This window comes from Coloeus monedula (genome assembly GCF_965178545.1).
Source record: "Coloeus monedula genome assembly, chromosome: 6".
Taxonomy (NCBI): domain Eukaryota; kingdom Metazoa; phylum Chordata; class Aves; order Passeriformes; family Corvidae; genus Coloeus; species Coloeus monedula.
In genome coordinates, this window is record NC_138786.1 from 19,414,136 (window position 1) to 19,434,222 (window position 20,087).

The 20,087-nt window shown below is 46.2% G+C and overlaps 1 protein-coding gene across 1 annotated transcript in view; it reads right to left on the reverse strand.

Moving 5' to 3' along the window:
• The window catches only part of LOC309574640 (USP6 N-terminal-like protein), a 76,804-nt gene that overhangs the window by 50,819 nt on the left and 5,898 nt on the right, over nt 1–20,087 (reverse strand). The window contains exon 2 of the mRNA XM_082284425.1: nt 12,788–12,869. The gene's annotated coding sequence lies outside the window, so the exon portion shown is untranslated. The remainder of the gene's footprint in view (nt 1–12,787; nt 12,870–20,087) is intronic.

The window sequence follows — 20,087 nt, forward strand, 5'->3', positions numbered from 1 at the left end:
TGAGATGACAAACTTCCAGGAAGACACAGCAGGATCACCTCTCTACACCACAGTTTTCCCATGCACACCAAACCCTCCCAAAGCCATTAATTGGTAGCTGATGGTGGAAGGCTGTGAGAATCAATGCACTCACAAGGAATGCCACACTGCTGAACTGAAGGAGTTTTAAGGCACTTTACTCCTGCACTTCTCAGGCAGCTGAAGGACCACAGCACTGTTTTCAAGCTGTTCCTCTGTTTCACTAAGTATCCAAGTCAAAACCTGGCACAAACAAACCTGCCAGGGTGGCTTTGGGTGTGTTTTTCCTCCAAAACAAAAATATCTTTCATTAACAGTGGAAACATTCACGGCAGGGAGGAAGTAGATCCACTTGACTCTAAGGCTGCTCTGTCTGTTAGAAGATGCATGAGCACAAGGTCCAGGAAACAAGTTCATGGCTCACAGAGAGGACATCTCTATCTCCTTGAATCAAGAGCAGATCCAAAACCAGTAACACAGAGCAGAGATCCCTCTCCTTGTAGCAACCAACCCTCCAGAACAAATTAACAACAACAAAATCAGACAGGTCCTCTTATTCTGAAGGTTTTTTAGCCACTTCTGCTTTGAGAGAGGAAATTGTAAGGACTTTATGCAGATCATTCAACTTGTCCTCCAAGCCACAGCAGCTTGTCAGCATTCTGCCTGGATGTCAGACACTGCATGTGCACATAATAAGGAAGCATTTACTCACTGCTGTAGCTGCTTTCCAACCAGGCTGACAAAATTGTTGTTTCTTTGCACTCCTCCTGTGCTTTCCATCCTAGGCAGCTGCTTCAAGTGTTCATGCACACTATGAGTACTGAGGTACTCTCACACCAGGTTACTCATTTCTGATTACAAGAAGCCAAGGATTTTAAGGTACTAAAATGATGTTACCAAAATTTCGTGAGGATTCTCTCACCAGTTGCTGGTTAAACAAAAAACTGAGCTCTGTGGACACTGCAGATAGTAATAATGAGAGTGATGATCACAATTAGAAATTGTGGGCCAGTAACCTCTCGCTCCACAGAGAGGTGCAGATAAGCAACATGGCACTAACCAGCTCTGGGGCTGGCAGGGACCATTCAGCAAAGGGTGCGAAACCCTTTGCTACTGGAAAGGTGCACACAAACATGTTATGCTTTGGGGCTGACAAATCCCTGGACTGAGAAGGTTAAAACCAGGACATCCCATCAATGGGGTCTGTGCATTCATGGTCCTCCAGCTGTGAGAAAATGAGAGCTGACAGCAGTGCCAATACAAGCAGTCTGTCCTCTCCCCTGTTCACTAGGTTTATGTGCCGACGATGCAGCCTGTGGGCACATTATACTCCCTCTTTGTATTTGGCATCCAGCTAAAACAACCCTTTCTCTTCTTTCTTCTCTCACCTCGAACCAGTTGGGCTTCTGGCAACTAGGAGAGTAACCAGAACAAATGGTCCTGCTCATGTACTTGCAGGAATGCATCCTTAACCCAGCATTACAAATTCTATAGTAATAAAAACACTAACCTAAGCATCGCTGCCTTGTGCCAGGCTTTCAAATGAACCAACCCACCTCAGCCTGAAGTGCCCTGCGGCCCAGGGCTCCTACCATGTTGCCATGCAGAGATGCTCATTCAGCACTGCCACAAACTGGTGCCACACTATCTGCTTTACTATGCAAGGTGAAAATAGAGGCCAATGCTGGGACAAAGTTTCCTTCCTTCCTTCCTTTAATACCTCTCATTGCATCAAAAACTCAGTGAACAGAACAAGAGCTGCCCTGGAGAGGTGCATCTCAACTCTTCTAAACAGAGCAAGACCAGAGTCTTCACCTTCTTGCATCCTAGATCAGCATCATCAGTCACTTCTCATCACTCAGCCTGCTTTTGCCTAGGATAGCACCACAGATCCATCTGCATCACCATCAGTCTATGAAGTGCCTGCCATCTCCAAGCTGCAGATTCCAGACCAAAACAGCAAGCCTTTGGAAGTCTCTGATGATTTGTTTTTTCCTCCCTCACCTATATCAGTTCATCAGAATACAGATGCTTCCTTTGTTAGTTTTGGTTTCTGTTTTGTTTGGAGGTTTGCTTGCTTTTCTTATTTGAGCTGCTCTTAACAAAAAGCCCAGCTCCAGGCACTGCATGACCCATGCATTAGGAAGGCTGGTAGATTGCTCTTTTTTGATCTGCTAATACAGCTGATTATTTTCCTCTTCATTTCCAGGGAAGGAGAATAGCTCAGCCCCTGGGAAAGACACACAGCAATTACATTTACCTCAGACCAGCAGAGCATTTTAGTGCAGAGTTTGCACTGAGCTGGTGCCCTCCAGCATCTGCTCTGTAGACGAGAGCATACCAGGGGACAAGCTCACCAAATGGGGAAAGCTGACAGCTCCTCGTCTCTTTGCTGCAAAGGGTATCTCAAAAACCCTCTCAAGAACATCCAATAAGCCTTTGTCTCCCTGCAACTTTCATAAATTGCAATTCTAGATTTAGAAGGAAAACAGTATGTAACTGAAATCAATCCAAAGACTCCTCTTTGTTAGGGTCACATTTCCACAAAAAAGGAAGTGATTGACCAATTTACAAATCCATGCAGCTTTATAGAGTTCTCAGCACAACCACTGTGATTTTTCAAGTGCAGTCCAATATCTAATCATTCATTAGATATATTCACAGTTAGGTATAAATATGAATTTATACACCTAAAAGTGAGGCTTTGCATAGGTAAAAATTCACACAGTATACCTTTTGCAGGGTGTTCTTATCAATAAATTAATCACATTTTCATGTGTACAACTGCTACTATTAAGAAAGCATCAGGCATCTTATACCTGGTCTAGTAGAAGGTGTCCCTCCTTACGGCAGGGGAGTTGGATGAGACAATACTTAAGGTCCAACCCAAACTACTCTGATTCTATGATCTACCTTCTAAATTATTAACACCAAGTCCGTTTTCCCACGTATCATCCTTGTGGCTTTTGCAACCTGGTTAGGAAGAGCAGGGGATTATTTTATCACAGATACCAAAACAAACAACAAAAATACAAATGAGGAAGTACAGAAGAACAGAATTGCCTTGTACCTTTGCAGCATGCCAAACTGGAAGGACAGAACCAAAGTGAACCTTGGTTGTACAGCAGTTGTTTTAGCTAGACTAGTACACCACTATGATTACCTCAACAGCATAATTAATGAGTTATGGCAAGATTACAATAACAGGCTCTTTAAAAGGTGTGCCAGCTGCCAACCCTATCTGTATCAGTTTGCATGACAAAGTGTGCCAAGCCTGATACTTCGCTCAAGCAATGGAAAAACCAGATTTTTGGGCAGATCCCCAGGACAAACACTCACAAGCAGACACAGCAGCTGGTTTTTCCACAGACACCGAGAGACGAGTATGCTTGCAGGCTTTTCTATACCAGACATACAAAGTCCCTTGAGTCAAACAAAGTTTTCAAAGGGTTTCCATCAGGGAAGCAGGAGTCTCTTTCACAACATGCCTGCCAAACCTCCAAGGCTAGAAAGCTCAAGCATAGACTTCTTTTTCCCTCCCCCCCATTAATGTACCAATAGCCTTGGAATCAGGCTACTTACAGAAATGCTCTCTCTCAACACTAACAGTAAAAAATATTCAAGAGAGCTTTGTAGTTAAGGTAGAGGACAAGCTAATTTAAACACAACCCAGCCTATCTGGAGGAATTTTAATACACCAGGCAAAAAGAGTCAAAGAGAGAAACCACTTCAGCATGAAGATTCAGGCCTTGGAGGCCTGAAGGGGATCTCCCTTTCGGTGGCAGAAGGAGAAAGATACAGCATTTTCACTCAGAAATAATATTCAAAATGTCAAATATGAATCCTTCTTAAAATTAAATTTTTTTAATTGACCTCTAATTCTAACCAGATTTTCAAGGAGAGGCATAATCAAGTTCTTATTATGCCTTAGGCATTTTTAGATAACGATGACTACGCCTACCTAAGGGATGCTGCAGTGCCAGGTTTAGGTCCTTCAGTAAATTACCCTTTCATTTAACCTGCACATCCTTCTGAAGGCTGAACACCAGTATTTTTGGCTGGTATCTGAAAACAGCCAAAGGAACAGCTGCTTCAAGCAACCTTAAGTGAAACTAAATTAAAGAAGGAAAGAAAGTGCATCTTTTCCCATGGAAATAAAAGTCATCACCATGCTTGGAGTATTACTCTAGGTCAATATAAGCAAACAGTTTTGAAGACAATGGTTTTCTTTGAAAGTCATACTTCAACATTGTTTTGAAGAGGAATAATTATTATCCCTCCACACCTATCACCAGCTCCCCAGAGGGGTTGATACAGCATGGCATGACTTGAAAAGTGGACAAGGGCTGAAACAGGACAAGCTCCCCTGCTCTGAGACCAACTCATCGCCAGCTGCAAGCAACACATTGCTGTCCCACCACAAAACTCAACAAAGAAAAAGCATCTCTCAAAAAAACCCCAACAGTTTTAACTGCTATTAAAAGGACTTGAGTTTGCAGTTTACAGATATGAACTCGGAAGAGATGGTCTGAGAAACGTTCTACTTTTGTGGTTTCTCTAACAGCATCATCATTACATCATTAAAGTGGAGAAACTAATGCATTCAACATGCATTCAGCCTCTAGTCTCTTAATCCAAACACTTCTCTATGGCCATTTGAATAGTCAGATGAGATGGAGACTGTTTTGACTAAAAAACGCAGCATTGGTTTCTCCCATGTGGATTTTATTACAAAATTCTGTTGTTACACTAGGGGGAAAAAGAAGATAATTCAAAGGATAAAAGAGAACAAAGACCTGAGAAAAGGTTATTAACCTCTACATGTGCCCCCTTCTCTCCCTTCACACTCATTTTTGCCCCCTCCCCCATCTTATGGGGAATTACAGCCAAAGGAGCATGTTGTCAGAGAGTATCCAACTTGGCTGGTCAGCTGCAACAGGTACTGGGATTGCATGTTCAGACAGTTACCACTCAGGAAACCTATCTCCTGAGCATCAGATCACACACTGCAAATGCTGCAAGGTCATGATAACGAGTGGCAGCTGAGAAGATCATAGTGACTTGCTGTGGTTGGTAGCTCACATCCTGTCCCTGAGCAGTTGGCTCACCACAGCCTCTCACTGCTGGATCAGCAGACTCCCAGTATCCAACAGGCCAGGAGACCTTGTGCCCCCTCAGCAAGACCAATGATCATGAGCAGAGGGTGGAAGAAGTCAGAGTCAGACACATCCTAGGAAACATCACTGCTATGCCACAAATACCGGCTGATGTAACTCAAAGCTGTTCACCACTGTTGCAGCACAAGGGAGAAAACCCAAAAATGCAAATAAAACCCCCATTTCAAATAAACAATATTTAGTTCCACAAGAACCTGAGTGGGTAAATTCTTTATTGCAACTCATTTTAAATTAGGGAAGCAAACCTAAGTGTTTGCACATCCAGATCATCGTGCTCTGAACAAACCAAGGGAGGTTTGCAGATGTACGCCATGCTGACCACAGGGTTCAGCTTCTGAATGCAACATAGGTAAAGAGACATTTTAGTGCAAAGCTATGTCCACGCCTGGTAATCACATATGCATAAAGATCCTATTAATAACCTGTTATTTCTGCAGGGAACTTGGGGAGTTTGAAAACAGGCATTGGTCTGGAAGAGTGGAACACATTTAGGACCTGGGAGGCTCTGTAGAAACCAGTAGTAGCAGGGTTATGTCACTAGAAATGTTTCAATGAAACTCAACTCCAACAAGGTTATGAAGTCCTGCTCAAAGGTAAACTCAGCACAATCTTAACTGAAACCAGCCAAAACCAAGCAAAAGCTGTGCAAGAATCACACTTTCAGAAACTCCAATGTGAGTGCTGCAAACAGCTTTCCTGCCTGGAGCTTTGAATATGAGGCCTTCTATAAAAGGAAAGAAATATTTTCTGCAAAGTGACCCAAAAGACTCCAGAAGTATTTAGGAGACTGCTGTAGTCAAAGTCAAAAGGGGAAAAAAGCCCATAAAAGTGGAAAACAATGTGAACAATGCTGAGCTATTCATTAAAAAATGAAAGCTGCTTCTGAGAGAGAAGGGAAATGCCCACCACAATAGCTTTGGAAAACACTGCCCAAAACCCTCAGGAAAAGAATAAAAAAAGGAAAACATACTTTCAGAAATCAGGAATGATAAAAGTAACACAAAAGAATCACAGCAACTGCATGCTAGGAAATAAAGACCAAAAAGAAAATCACCACAGTCAAACCATTTATCCTGGCTCCCATAAATTTGGTTTTTACCCCGTTTAATCAGGACTGCATTTAGCGGAAAACTGGCACAGGCATTTTGGCAACTGCTGGGCACTCACACCATTCAGGGTTCCACCCGCTGATCCTCCCCACTCCAATGCTCCCAACAGCTTCCACCTGGATGTGGGACAAGCCCAGCTACCACACCTGGACTGCCAGTACTGTGCCAGGGCAAAAAACAAGGAGTGGAAGATTGATTGTCAATCCCTTAAAAAAATCTTTGATTTAGATGCAATCTGCTAAATCCCTGGGGGACGGTGCTTCTCCTTGGTGTGCTCCTCACCATGCAACATGGAGGTTTGGAAACACATGGGGCTGATGGCAGCACTATCAGCACCATCTAAGGCTATGCATGTGCCTGGCCCTGCCATCCTGAAGAACCCTTTGACAGTCTTATTTCCACTCAAAGCATGACCACAGAGGCCCCAAAAACAGCCACCCTAGAAATTATTTTTTTTTTTTTAGAAGAAATGCATATTTCAGGAATGAGTTAATACACTTGGAAGGAAGCACTAGCCACCTCCTTGTACTGGCATCTTTCCAGCCTCCCAAAGCCTACTACCAGCCCTGCCACAGCAATTTTGCAGGGTTAGATAACGAAATAAAGAAATGGCCAGCAAGCCACAATGCTAGAAGCCTACCAGAAACCTTTGCCATTTCAGGTTGCCATTTTCACCTATTTTCTCAGCCTCATCTTCCTGCACCCTGGTGCAGGACCCTCCAGCATCCCCTCCAGGGCACTTAGAGAGTGAAGTCCAACCACAGCTGCACACTGGCTTGCTGTGACTTAACTCTGCTTCTTCTCTACAGCTAAATGGCCAGGAGCAATGCAAGACCATTCAGGTTTTATGGTCTGTCCCATCCACAGCATCCTGGAACACAGCAAGGAGTCCAAGCAAGAGGCTGTAACCTCAGTTTCCTAAATCACCAGCACACCAAACCCATGTTTTCCAGCAGTGTTATTGTTCTCCTCCCCTTCCCCTCTGCCACAATATCTCAAAGGCCTAAAACCACTTATTATATATCAATCCAGCAATTCTGAGAGCTACTTAGGAGGAAAAAAACACCCCAAACCTTATCAGATGAGACCAGCAGGACTCCAAAGCAGAGCATTGGCACTTGTCTGGAAAAAGTGGAACCACTCAGTCTCAAGCAAGGAGCAAAACATAGCCAAAACCACCTTTAATGAAAGCTGTACCTTTTCTCTGAGGAAAACAAACAAGTGAACTACATGGAAACTCAGCCAAAAAGAAAAAGCAACACAATCCCTTGTGAACTGATAAAATATGAGATAGCCCACTGCATTCCCAGCTTTGAGAGAGATGCAGCAGAATATTCTTAGTGTTTAGTTTCTTTCTAATTCTGGGAAATGTTTTTTTGGCAAGCCTGGGTTTCACCTGAGGGTAATGCAAAAAGGAACATAAAAAATTCCAACATGAATGACAACTGAAGAGCAGCCATCTGTGTGGGCGTCTCTCTTTCCAAACAAAACTTGGAGTGAAAAGGGTTTTCCAATGAGCCAGCCAAGAAAAGGGAAACTTCATCAAGAATCACAGTGGGATCCTGCCTGGAGAGTATGTTGAATGCAAGTACCAGGGCTAAAACCACACCCCCTCTGCCCACTACCAGCAGTTCTCCCAGATGTCCATCTGTCCACTGTTCCTTATCTTCCCTTTTAAAAACTGCAGTGAAAGCTGCTGGGGAGGATACAACGCGTGGCAAGTAATTACAGAGCAAAGCAGAGCAGAAGCACCTTTGGGGATAAGCAGCAATTCAGGCAGCTGCTGAAAGCTGGCCCTCCATGAGGGCTGCAGGAGGTCTCTGCCTGCAAAACCAAGCTGAGGGACACTGGCACAGTTGTGCTGGGAGGGCTGGGTGAGCACAAATGATGGAATGCCCACGGAACTACTCACCTGCACTAAACAAAGGTTTTAAAACCAGCAATCTGAAGTCAGCTCCATTCTTCACTGCAGGTAACCCAGAAACTGCCAGAATTCCCACTGCTGCACCCTCCCATGCAGACGTGTGTTCCAGCATTCAGCCACAGACGTGGCAGCTCCTCACCTGCCCCAGTACCGGGGGCTGGAGGCTGCCAGCCAAAAGCAGCTCTCAGCCTGCTTAAAACCCAGCATATTTGCAAGGCACAGGGTCAAGCTAGAGCAGATGGAATGTTGAATTAGGCTGCTCAGCCTCCATCCAGCTCCTTCCAGAGCAGCTCCTCTTACACCACTGGAGACAGGGTATTGATTCAGACCTTAGCAGTTTACATGCACCTTTGGGCCAACCCAGGACAGCTATTTTCAGTGACATTGCCAGCAGATTACAATATATGCCCACATACTTTAAGCACAGTTCAGTGATATCAGCAAAAATTCACTGATAGAAAAAATATTTTCCTATCAGAGTACTCAGAGTACTCAAAACTCAAAGTGGACATCTCCTCCTCCACACACTCACCCTCCACACACAAAACTCTCCTTGCTTTAACCTGAGCATCAGAAAAAAAGCTGACCTATGGATGCCCTGAGATTCCTGCTCATTTTGTAGCACGCCACTCTAAGAGGAAATTGAGCTGAACGTTGATGTGCTCAAGGCCATTTAAAGCAGAGGCTGGCTTTCCTGACATATCAGTGTTCTTCCAGCCTCTGAGAGCAAGAGACAGAGAGGAAGAGAAGTGCTTTTGGAGAGAAAGCACTAGTAAGATAGGAGCTTCCCTGAAATAATTAGCAATGTAAGGAAAAACCACAAACCCCAACCACCCACAAACTTTCCCTAAAGAAAAGCTTCAAACTTCTGAAGTCTCTACATCCACAGGCCATCAGGTGTATGGCAAGCACGGAGCCGACTGCTGCATCAACACTGGGGCACACAAGATCATCTGCATCCCACAGGGATAGGGGATTTGGAAATAGGTTTGCAACTAGAAGTCCCCAGGGAACTAGGGAAAACTGAATAGCTAAAACAATCCTGATTTGCCAGCTAATATAGATGGTTTTTAACAGAAAGATAATAACACGTCTTAGGAAGACATAAGCCCCCTCCTCCATGGAGAGAAGACTGTCATTTTGGCACTTATTTTTGCCTCGTTTCTCAGGAAGCTTGGCAGGAAATGGTGGAGACTTCCCCCACTGCATAAATTCTTTTATCAGGTTAAATTAGATTAATTCCTTCAGGAAGATTACTGCTCTAAGCAGTTGATGAGTGCTCCTACCTTGATTCTCATGGTGCTTCTACTCCAGTGACTGAAACAGTACTTAAAATTTTGTTTCATCCCCAATCCTTTCACAAAGATACAAGTCTGTTACCTGCAGGCAACATGTACCCACTTGGACCAAATGCAGAATACACCTAAATTCCTAGTGTTACTTCCTGTCTTTTTTCTGGTTTCCAAACATTCAGAAGCAAATTGGAACTGAAGGATTTCTCCTTGTTTTCATAATGGAACCATGACAAAGCTGCTGTGCAATTGTCTGCTGGCTGGGGGGGGAGAAAAAGAAAGATAAAGCAAACGGCAGGAGTTAACCTGCAGCAGGAAACAAATCATTTACATGCCCATATGTGGAATCAACTCTCATTTTTTCAGAGGAGTAAGTACCAAAGGCTTTGAACACAGTCATCTGCTCTCTGATGTCATTCTCAGATGTCTGGTGCTTGCAGCACTACCAGCTAATGGTAAGAAAGATGACTCTGTTAAAGGAGTGGTGGAAACATCCCAGGAGATGCAAGACCAAGAAGAAAATATCCCTCCACCCCTGAAAGATTGTTGCTCATGTGAGAAACTAGTGCAAGACCCATAGTGGTTAGAAGCAGTTGGTGAAAGCAATGAGGCGTGTGAAGACAGTTTGTCCCTGGAGCAGCAGCTGGGGAAGAGAGGAGAAGACAGCTGCAGCACCGCCCCAGGACATCCCATGTGCCACCCTATTCATTTTAGGGTATCTGACAAGGGTACTCAAACACGGGCATGATACATCCCATATCATCAAAAAGCTCAACCCTCGGTGAGCCTCCAGTGGCCCCAAATGCGGGTGCAACAGGACAGTGCAATGCACTGCAGGGACAGAACTTTTCCCATGGACGCTGCAGTTAACGTGACTTTGTTAATTCACTGCTCAGGGTCAGGCCAAAAGGTTGGCTCATTGACCACCTGCCCCTGAGCAGCACCTCTCACCCACTGCTGGTTAACCTCTGCGGCAGCCGTCACAAGGAAAGCAAGAGCAACCCAGACTGAGTTATCCACTGCAGCAACACAATGCTGTTCTCAACTTGCACTACCCAACCCTTGTGCTCTCACAACAGCGTTCTAAGCTATTTTTCAAGTCAGCATTTAGCTTTTTGGCTAGCCAATATAACGTTTCCTCTCCCTTCCCCCAGTCGGAGATTTGGCAAAATTGCTTCTTCTGCAAATCCTGCTGCAAATGCTGAACTTTTGCCAGTTAGACAGGGAAAGTCTTGACTAAAAATAAACCATGTTTCAGAAAATAGATCTCCTTCCAGTACAACGAAGTAGTGGATAATGCATGCAAGCAGATCTGCCAGGAGAACATAGCCGCCAGATTTGCATAAGAATCTCCTCAAGCTCAACAGACAGCTCCAACGCCTGTGACTTATCCCATCTTAACAAAAAAAACATGGGAGGGAAAAAAAGGAGAGAAGTAGGGTTGAGGGTGCTGAGATAAATCAACTTTCCACCTGTGGTGGCAGAAAGAGAAGTGCCACCACCAGCACCACTTGCCTGCATCCCCAGTGAACCAAGCTGGTCATAACCCATACGGGAGGGAGAGGATGGTACAGCATTCCCTACATGGTCACTACAGAAGGCGAAAGTTTGTTACAGGAAATTCGCTGCCATTCAGGCATGAGAAGGGAATAACCTGGGATTTTGCCACCTGAGTCACCAGGAGTCTGGGACACTGACTCAGTGCTGGCTCCCCCAGCTCAGACACACCTGCAACAGCTTGCTAGCAAATGGAGGCACTCCTACCTTTGCTGTTCCCCTTTAAAAAGGAAGAGGCCTTTTACACTAGACAATTAATTGAAGAAAAGCAAAGCATAAGGAGAAGGCTGACACAGGAAGCACAAGCAGTGCTCTACTAACCAGCTCTGCTTTCAGCTCCAAAGCAGAGGGCAGGTTTGCTTGCATGCTGTGATAAACCCAGGGAAATACAGGAGAATTAGGTGGAAACAGCTCCACCCTGACTCCTACTCCTCCAGCACGTCTGCAGCACCACCCAGACAGTCCCGGATGAACCAGGTTTTCAAGAAAGATCTCTTTCCATAATGAATCCATTTCACTTTTTCAGGGATCAAGAAAGCTTTATGCATCAAGTTATGGTTATATCCTTATACAATCAAATGGGCCATTCAGGCAAGCTAAATGCAAGACAATGCCATTTTGATGAGATCCATCAGGGATGGACGTTTGCAGAAGGAGCTTCTTTTGCTTTGTTAGCTCTTAGGGCAAGCTGAAGGTTCAAGCTCGCATGCCAGGCCAACCCTCCTTGTCCATTAACATTCCCATAGCAGGATCATCCACCCGCTTTTCAGACCTCCCTCGAGCAAGCACAGATGGCAAAATATTCCACTCCAATTCCAGTGGTTGCACACACACACCTCTGATCAGCTGGGAACACAATTCCAGATAATACAATAGTAGACTGCAACCCAGTCCTATACTTTCCCCTCCTCAAAGTAATGCAGAAATTGAAATCGAAGTGCCAACAGACCTGCTAGTAGCACAGCGAGAGGCATCACTGAAAGCATGTTTGGCATCTCAGGGACTTCGACTCAGGCAATGCACTTAGAATGTCAAACAGTCGCAAAGAGAGCAGATTAGATTTTTCATTTGAGCACTGATGCCTCAAAGCAATAACAAACCAAATAACTCAGGCAAAAGGATGCACAGGGTGGCGCAGGGGAGGCACTACTCCACTGCTCCTGAGAGCAATCAGTGGCAGAGCAGTAATTATCCAGGGAGGAATAAGCTGCTACAGGCTGTTCTTGCCATACATTAAGAAAACAACAGCAGATTTGTTCATGGTTGGATACCAACACGCACACAGCTCCCTCCCACCCCGCTCAGGACACAGGCGGACGCACGCCACGGGGGAGCTGCCAAAGGCCAGCTGAGCAAGAGGGCGCAGCAGCCGCCTGCGCAGCCGCGTGCTCGGCCGGGATTCCCCAGCTGGTGCTCCAGGAAGGAAAAGGCAGTGCCTGTGCTAGCAAGGAGCACGGCCTCCCAGGAGCTGCTCTGCAACGATGCTGTTTTTCAACCTGCTCCTCAGAGGGCTGTCAGCAAGGCTAAATGCAAACCTTATCTTCTGCCTCAGTGTTTTCTCAAAACCTCTGGATGGAAAAAATCACTATTTACTGCAGAGCAGTCTGCACCACAGGATCCATTCCACACCCGTCAGGCAAACCCTGCACACATTTCACCCCATGCCACATACAGCCCCTCTTCCCCTTGCCAGGAACACGACAAACATACCTGTTCAGAGCATCAGCATCTCCTATAGCACTGACAAGGAGCCGTAACACGATTCCCATCGGCATATAGGAACTGGCAAATCCTGTAAGCATTAATTAGTGACATTAATAAGAGCTGGCTGGTGAAAGGGAAGGATGCCACAGCAATCTCGCGAGAATCAGGAGGGTGTTAGATCCCAGCCCTGAACACACTCCTGTCCAGCCCTGGCACCATATCAGAGGTACATGGCATGAGGCTGTCAGGGGACTTCTCCAAAATCACAGAAGGAAGCCAAAGTAAAAGGCAAGATGATGAGTACCAAACTAAGGCTGTTAATCCAGTAAAGCCTCCTCAACAGCCAATGCACTGAAGACAGCATCTATGTGCAGGGGTAGAAAAGAGGCTGGTAAATGGGATCACCTACAATGCCCCTACTGCGCTCCCTGAGATGCTGCTGAAGATCTGCTCCACAGCACCTGTGTGATTTCTTCTGGTTTGCAGAGGAGGCAAATCCCACATGATGTCAGAGCCAGGCTGCTTCCATTTTTTCTTCATCATCATTATAGTTTCATAATACAAATGGCTTTATATTTTCCACTGATTGCTGTATAAAGCTTTTGTACCTTAGTCACACAAAAGACATTTAGCCAGCACTGAGCAAGAGCTGTGATAGAAGTCACCTCTGCGGGCTGCAAAAACACCTCACTTCGGGCATTTGAAGTGCCTGCTGCACGCCAAAGAAAAGACAGCAGAAATGTTTTACTGGAAACAATTCTAAGCAGCCATAAGGAGATGTTTTTGTAATGATACAACTGAACCAAAGGTCACCACATCTAATACAACTTTACTTTTCCCATCCTGTTCATGCAATTGTTTGGGGATAGCAAGGAACATGGTGGATGAGGGACCATCCTCAAACACACTGTAACATAGGGAGGATCTGGAAGCTGAGGGAGGTAAGAAAACAGTGAGACAATGTCTCTAGTCAAAACACCAAACCAGCAAGTGGAAGGTACAGAATCAGCCTGACAATGTCTCATGTACTTCCTGCCAACCGGACCTCATTATGTACTGTGAGAAAACTTACTCATGCAGCACACTGGTTTACCTTGGACTGAGAAAGAGAGACTCACTTGTTTCCCCAGGCTCTGCAGGTGATTCAGAGACCCAGTCATTGCCAGCTGGTATTTAAAGAACTGAGAAAAAGTGTAATCCATTCATGGTTCCCCCTCACTCATTTTCCCCTTTCTCCTTTCCATTATGGAAGGGCTGAAGGCATTTCTAAGGATGAAGATGCTGAAGGCCACAAGACCACAGCACAGACCTTGGACTCCAGCCTCAATCACAAATTTTCCATCACCCTGTTGCTCTACATTAGCCAAAACACAAGAGCTTTTTACTCCTGTTATGTAGCTCCAGGAGGGTCTTCTGTTGTTCTTTTGAAGCCAGTAAATGAACACTGTTCAGCAGTTCTACAAGGGCAGAAATAACAGGACCTGGACAATAATCTTCAGTGGCAGGTTATGTATAAAGGTACAAAAAACAAGGAAATTCATACCTTAATTTTACATGGCTTAAATCTGAAGGGGCTGCTTTAGCTTTGTAGGATTTCATTTGCACTGGCATTGACCCATGCCTACACCAGGGCTCAGCACATGGGGAGAATCAACACGCTGATAACCAGACAACCTTTTCTCCCTTCCTCCTCAGGTTCCTTTTCCCATTAACAACTTTCTCAACGCGATTCCTACTCTTAGACAATGCTGCAGAAACATCACTGGCAAAGTTCAAAGTCCTCGCCTCCCAGTACTGCTGAGCAAGGCTAAAAGAGATGCCTGAAGCTTCCTTAAGTGCTGCTGGATTTAATCAAAGCCATATGAAGGTAGCCTGGCTTGCCTTCCCAAAGCAACTGCAGCTCTCAGACAAAGCATTTTGTCCCGCAGCAAACAAATATACTGGAAACAGAGCTGAGTGCCAGGGAATCAGACTGCCCAGCCTCCCCCTTGGTTCCCAAACTTCCTTCTCACAGTGCTCAGCAGAGTCACTCGTCCCAGGGCTGCTCCTTGCCAAGATACAACCAGGCTCCAGGCAATGCAGAGCATGGACGACACACTCATTGCAGCTGAGCTCCTCTGCTGCCTTCCTGCACTCCAGCTTGTCCATCAAAATATGCATTTCTCAGTGTCACCACCCCAGTGGACCCTCTCTGTCCTTGGCCAAGACAAGATGACTCATTGCTTGTTGCAGACTGATATAGTGCTGCAGAAACATGATAACCTTTTATTTCATCTAATGCAGCAAAGATTCACCAGTTTATAAGCAGGTTATGAAGCAAGGCAGCAGAGGACTGAGTGATGCCAGGTGACTACAAAGGGAGAAGGAAGCATCTCCAGATCAGGAGTGAAGGACAAGGTAAAAATGATGGGGCAGAGAAATAGGGCAATTCTGCATAGCAGGAATGACCAGAAGTCTGCCATACCAGAAGCAGTAAAAAGTAAAAAGAGAAGGGTGGCATTGGCCAAAAGTGCAGGCACATGACCTTGGAGGACCTGCTAGACCCCAAGTTCAATTATGCAGCTTTGCTAATGCCCCCATCACAAGCAGATACACTCACCATAAAAGAAACCCTACTCTGAAGCCTAAATAGGGAGATTGGTGTTTCCTGACAACTTTGAGAAGTAATTAAGTTTTCTCTAAGAGGCTTATGCTAATTTTCTCCCCCCATCCTGTGATGATCTTCCAATATCAGCAATTTCCAGCTCAGACAAACAGCTCTGGCTCCCCACAATCAACATCAAGGCCAAGTGTGCTGCTTTTAGGAGGAAAATGCACGACTCCCTTCACATATGTGATGAGCTTCTCAGACCTCAGCAGGAGAGTGTTGCCACAGCCATGCCAGCTGCCCAGCCACCAGGCCCTGAGAAGTCATCCTCAACGTGATAACATACTTGCAACAAGCACATAATACAATGTCTTTTCAGCCTGAGATGGGTCAGATAAAGGTTTATAACAAGTCAGGAAGATAGACCTATTCCCAGCCTTAGGGCTAGAGGAGAACAGGAGAGCAGAACTTGTCCCTCCCAGAGAGGCACTAACACATCAGGCCCTGATCTGCTGTATATTTAAGCAGAGAAATCATAGAAACACAGAGTGATTTGGGTTGGAAGGGACCTCTTAAAATAATATAGTCCAACCTGCTGCCATGGGCAGGGACACCTTCCACCAGACCAGGTTGCTCAAAGCTCCATCCAACCTGTCCTTGAATGCTTCCAAAGATGGGGCACCTACAACTTCTGGGGGCAACATGTTCCAGTGCCTCACTACCCTCATCACAGAAAACTTCTCCCATGTATTCAACTTAATATTCTCCTTGATACATTCAGCAGAAAGTTTTATTTAAAAGCTGTGCTCAAAGTCCTCCCAGAGGGAAACTTCCCCTGGATTAACTGGGAAGCCAAACTCTTGCAGCATGGACACGAAGCCACCAGTCAGCAGTGCCCCACAAAGGACTCTACCAACACTGTAGCCTCCCAGAAATATTAACGCACTTGGCAATCCTTACCACCCTTTTACATGGAAGGAAGCTGAAGTAGAAGCAGGACGTGTTCTACCAGGGGCTACACAGCTGCCCTTCAGCAAGCCATCCCCACTCCCACATGATCATCAGCTTATCTGATCCAAAACTACCCTCTGCTGCCACAACAGACAGTCCTGCCTTTTCCCTCCTCCCCCTTCTACACATCCCAGTCATCTCTACACTTGAGGTAGCAACCACTATTTGCTTGATCCAGCTGGAAGCCATCCCAGAAAAAAAGAAAATAAAGGGGAAAAATTTCTGGCAGGAGAACATGTTGCCTGAGATCAGCTAAAGCTGATGAGAAGCATGACCTCAGAAAGATGGCACAGTGGTACATGTGGAAACCTAGATGAGGCTTCAACCCATCATATCTTTGTCTTTGCACAAGGGTAAGTAATGTAAAATCAGTTTAACAGCTCCGTTCACTGCTGAGCATGCTCAGTCACTCACTTTTCTAAAGACCCCTCCAAAACAGCCCAGTGATTTGCTCTCTGAGGTCTCCAAACTAGGCCAATGCACCCAAACAGCAACACACCACAGCTATGCAAGCCTTGCAGCTTACCAAGGCACAGCGGTAGAACGAAATTCCTCCAAGAGGTTTGGGGCTATTTTCGGGGGGGGAGGGGTGTTTTGTCACAGCTGAAGGGTGTTCTCAAATGGTTTCCAGGAGCAGAGGAGCAAGGACAAGCATATGCAAAGGATCTAGCAAAAGCTCTTAAGCAAAGCAGACAGCAGGAAGCTGAAAATAAATATGCAAAGCCCTTTGCAGCACCAAAGTTCAAATCCATCTGGGTATTTCTAAGGCTGTCGCAGCAGCCCATAGAGGGGATTTTCCAATTCCTTGCAGAGAAACCCTGGAAAATAAAGATGGAAAAGTAGATTCACAGGCTCAAACTCTAAGCCAGATCTTCATCCCGACATGTGACCACCTTCAACAGCACCAGGAGTGCAGAGGGAGGAACACAACACAGCCCTGCATGGTCCCCACAGGCTGGCTTGTCCCCAGCATCTGGAAGCCTGAGCCCCCTCCACCCCCATCCTGCTTTGCCTCTGGCACAGGTGTGGATGGAGGGGTTGCAGCAGACACAGGTGCAGCTCAGGGTATCTATCAGAGGACCTGCCAGCACAAGCCTTCACATCCCAGCCAGTCACCTCGCCTCCAAAACCAGCAAGGGGTACAGTCCCCACCTAAAAAGTACAGGTCACAAAGCTGCACTGAGTGGAGGGAGACGATCCATCAATGTGTCCAGAGGTCCCATCCAAGCATCTCAACAGCAGCCTGATGGAGCTCCCCACCACTAGCTCCTTACAGAGGGGAAGGAGGCAGAGCTAATCCTGCCTTGTTTTTCTGAGTTACACAGCATTAGTCACACAGGCTCCTGCCCCAGGGCCCCCAGGCAAGCCTTGCCTTCGATGGTTGCTGTGTGCTCCCACTGAAACCACCAACTCTGCCAGCTCTCAACACGAACAGACAAGCACAGTTCAAAAACTCACATTAGAGCCTCCTTTAAACACCTTTCACAGAAATACCCAGAGCTGCCCCTCTACTTAACACAGCTCTTTTTTTCCCCCACCAGAAAAAGCACCAAGTTAGTAAAACTGAGTTTCCATAGGACTAAAATCAATTAACCAGCTACACGTGTCCAACTGACCCGTTGCCAGTTTTCCGGACAACTGTTACCATGCAGACCACATGCACACCCCCAGAATATCCCAAAGCATCCTTAAGAAAATCATGGACTTTGTAATAAAGCTCAAGCTTTCATCTCTGCAGAAATTCATCTTAGTAAAAAAAAAAAAAAAAGCAAACCACAACAGATCAATTCAGGCCTATTTTTACCGAGAAGAGCTTCAGAAGTCAGCTGCAGCTTGGTGTAACCACAGAGCTGATGTGAGACAGGACACAAGAGCCATCACGTCACATGTCCAGCATTTATGCTGGGGACCTTCCAGTTGCCTGCATGCCACCTCCCAGCAGCAGGGACTTGGGGCAGAGCACAGCTCCTCAGCTTGCAGAGAGAAGCAACTCATTGCACTCACTAAGACACCAGTGACCACTGATAACAGATGGAAGCAATGCCCACACCTGTTTCTAAGTGGAGATGAGCTGCCAAAGCAATCAAGCAAGCCAAGCCCTTCAGCTGCACCTCCACAAAGGTCTCCTGGCCCACGCCACAGCTCTGCCTTCCCCACCAGCTTTGCAGCACCAGCAGGAATCGCTCTGCAACGCAGTTTTGCAAGCAGATGCCTGCAGCGGAAGCAGCCTCCAGTGCACAGCCTCTCTGCTCATTTTAATGCAATTTCTTGAAATCAAACAAGAACAGCTAAATTCATCCCCTCTGAGCTCCAGCAGGATACTAGCTACCCCAATCTGTTCATTTCAGTCTGCCACTTCCAGCAGTTGGAGAATAGGGAATAGAAACATTGAGCCACAAACTAAAGACCACGGATGCACTTCCCAGGGACAATTACACCTCCTGCCCAGCCTCTCTGGGGATGGACCCCTCTGTCCATTCAGCTGCCCCCATGCCAGATCCAGCACCCTGCCAGAGGTGATGTGCAGTCTCCCAAGGACTGATCTGCTTGGGTATGCCACAGGAAGACATCAGTGGAGATTCAGCTGGCATCCATGCCCAAGGCAGGAAAGCAGTAAGGGAAGAGATCCCTGTAAAATCCAGACAAAAATCTTGAAAAACAGTTTCCTTGGACACACTGGAGGCTGACAACAGTCCACTGCCAAAGAGGTGCAGAGACACCCCCTGCCCCTTCTCCCTCCTGTTCCCTCCAGTCTGCTGAAAGGAAAAGCTCTGGCTGCCATGAAGCCTCTGCGTGCCATCAGACTGAGTGCTGGCACAGAAGAGGGCAAGATGACAACGACTTCCATCCAGACCTTCAGATGTTAAAAGCATGACGAGGGCAAGTCTGCAGGAAAGAAAACTCCCCGAGTTCTCACGAGTCTGTAAAGAGCCAGAATAGCTGAAGGGATTTATAGACCAAGCCTAAAAGCACACACAATCCTGCTCAGCTGAGTCCACCCCTTGTATTGACACATGTATGGTGCAATTTTTTCCACAGAAACTGGATTACAGCACCCTACTTTAAGAGGTGACTAATCACAATTTAAACACATCAACTGGAAACAAGTCCAGCCCCTTCAGTGGTTAAGGTCTTGTAACGCTTATTTGGTTTTCTCAGCTATATGTTACATATGCCCCCTTCCCACTCCAAATTCAACTTCAAATTCCACCTGCTGTACCTCATGGCATCTTTCTCTCACAGCATAGGAGACCGTGAGCAGACTCCAGACACATCTTTTCAGCACACAGACGTATCAAAGCACAGCCATCGGGTCACCACTGACAAGCCTGCTGTGGGATTTACAACTTAAGTTCAAGGCAGGCAGAAGGACCATATATCAGGCTCTGCTCAGCCTCCAGTCATTTAGAGCATCTCTGGGGGTCAAGTGATGGTCCTACCAGCCCTTCATCCAAGGGAGCCGAGTGGCGGGTGTCTGTCCACCATAGCTACCACCATCAGTCTGGTCAGCTCTGGAGCAAACCTGATGGGAAGGCAGCCGTAGCTCAAAAATACATTGGGAAAGAAGAAATCCAGTGTCAGGCCACCTAGACTGTGGCAGCAACAAAGTGGCTCAACTGTGCAGCTAGGCCACAAGAGCTGTCAAACAAATCAATGCCTTGCAGGTCAGATACAGGTTTCCCTGTGAAACTCACACAGCAAGTCAGG